At 31.8% G+C, this 2,539-nt stretch overlaps 1 long non-coding RNA gene across 1 annotated transcript in view; it reads left to right on the forward strand.

The window, feature by feature from the left end:
• The window catches only part of LOC109356485, a 16,244-nt gene continuing 14,296 nt past the window's right edge, over positions 592-2,539 (forward strand). Inside the window, exon 1 of the long non-coding RNA XR_002108738.1 lies at positions 592-696. This is a non-coding gene — a long non-coding RNA (uncharacterized LOC109356485). The remainder of the gene's footprint in view (positions 697-2,539) is intronic.

Consider the following 2,539-nt stretch of genomic DNA (forward strand, 5'->3'; position numbering starts at 1 on the left):
AGCAAAAAGAGAAACGCAAAAAAAGAAAAAAGAAAAACTCAATTTCGTAGGAATATTATTGTAATGAACACAGTCATTGTTTATCAAATTGCATGCATGTTTTAAGGGAAAATGGAGAATGATGTAGACAAATTCCCAAAAGGTGTGAATTCTCAAATAATTGTTTCCGATGACACAAGGCTTCTTTGTAACCCCTAAACACTTATGAAGATATCCCTAGTCACCCTATTTTAGCCTAGACTTTATGAAGGATGATCAATTCCTAAAATAAAAATCCCGAGAAAACATTAATAATCGGGGAAGGGTAGTTTTTAAAATATTCCTTGAAATTCAAAAGAACAATGCTTCAAATCAAATAGTGAGAGTCTAGAAATCTCAAAATAGAAGAAAATTGAGAAACGATCCGCTAAGATCTTTAAGAAATCTTAGGCAAAAATTAGGACAAAAACACATCGGACCCTCAATCGTATCAATAGTAAAAAAACGAAGCAATAAAATCACGAGAGGAATAATTGGAAATAGGATATTGGAGAAAAGGAGATGTAGTAGGAAGGGAAACACAATTTGAGCCTAAACATCTATTTTCTTGAAAACCATTTAGCCAGGCCACGATTCAAGCCCAAAAAAGTCCTTGTTGAGGAATAATTTGTTTGGAACCGCGCTAGGGTAAAAAGCAAACTGACTCCAAAGAGAAATGTTTTAAATGCATTCATGTTATTAAACCAACACTCGCACAAAGGGATCATTACACCAATATTTCTAACAAGTAAAAATGAGAAAAAAGAACATATCGTTAGGTCGAAAACCTGAAAAGGCGGCCTAAGCAAAAGTTAGGGATTATTATAGGATAAAGTCGTTCCCAATCGGAAGATTCACCACTCAGGAAGACATTAAAGCAAGATATCGAGGAAAATTTATTTGATGAGCAAGCTCCCCCAATAAATCTGTAGCAAAGGTCCCAAAGCAGATTATGGGGTGATTTAGAGGATTCTGATTGATGAGCAAATACTGGGGCAATTTAATAAATGATCAGCCCCATCCAATAAATTCATAGCAAGACACAAGGGCAAATCTGTTGATCAATTGCGGTTTTAGTAAGATACTGGGGCAAAAGTTTCAAGGAGACAAAAATTTAACGAAGTTCCATATGTTATCATTGTTATAGAAAGTTGAAAGAGATATCTTACACCCCTTCCCTAAAACCCCTTCAATTTGTACTTCCATATGTTAATATCAATAAAAATTCCTACCCCGTTCATTATCCCTCATATAATAATGCATGAGTTGTTTTTGTGAAAATACACTGATGGATAATAATATGACCTTTTATGATAATCAATAAAAACAAGTAATCCGAGTAGTATGGCTATCCGTAAAGAAGAGTTGAAATCATATCGATATAAAAGAGCTTCAACACTCAATGAAGTTGGAACTTCAGGTTGTAAGGATGCTCAAAAGCAAACTCAATGATGACAGACTCGTAAAATAAAAACAATCATGATTTTGTCAATAAATGACACAAACATCAAAAGAAAAACCACCTAGTCTGTACTACATATGCACAAACTAAAAAGCATATCATTCATATCATGCATCCATTCATGGAATTCATTACAAAAAATTATGTTAGGCCTCAATGGGTAGAAAATAGGCTAGTGTTGAAAGACAGATTCGAGAGGTTGTTTCCCCTCCCAACAGATTATTCCTTAGCAAGGTGCCAATTTGTTGAGAGGTTATTACTCTCATTTTTGGTGTGTTCTTTTTATTTGATTAGGTAAGTGAACTCGGTTTTATTCCTTGTTCGCCATCTCGGCTTTGTTGAAATAAATTCCAACGCCGGTATAATGGTTTCAAAAATATTCCAGTTACAACTTACTTCTTAATAATCATTTGAATGAGTTATTCCTTATTTGCCACATCTCGGCTTTGTTAGAATAAATTCTAATGCCGGTACAATAGTATCGAAGCAATCCCTTATTACATAATTATTAAGTACATTTGAATACCATCTCAGTTTTGTGGAATAAATTCCAACACCGGTTTAATGGTATTCTAATGTAAAAAAAATGATGAGTAGTTACTTGTTAGAAATAAATAAATAAATAAATAAAAAGAATAATAAATTTAAATGACCTTTATTTATTTACTCCCTTTCGGGTTCATTTTATTAACAAACCAAACTTCTTCCTTAAGAAAGGTTGGTATTAAAGAATAAATAAATTGCGGAAAATAAATAACAATAAATAAAAGTTAGTAAGTTAACTTCATCACTTTTGTATATTAAATGGTGTTTTCAACAAATAAATTTATTGATAACACTTTAATATTTTACAATTTACACCTCCAAGATTCAATTGTAGTATAGTATAGGGTTATGTCGAACCAAGAGGAATTGCCTAATAAAATGAATCATATGAAATGTCAATGCACAAATAATGAGTAAACATATTGTGATGATTTTTTGTTGTTTTGTACATAAACAATTTAACAAGAAAAATAAACTAAATATTAACAAATTCTTGAGGAGACAATATCATTT

The sequence above is a fragment of the Lupinus angustifolius genome, chromosome LG09 (genome assembly GCF_001865875.1).
Source record: "Lupinus angustifolius cultivar Tanjil chromosome LG09, LupAngTanjil_v1.0, whole genome shotgun sequence".
Lineage (NCBI taxonomy): Eukaryota > Viridiplantae > Streptophyta > Magnoliopsida > Fabales > Fabaceae > Lupinus > Lupinus angustifolius.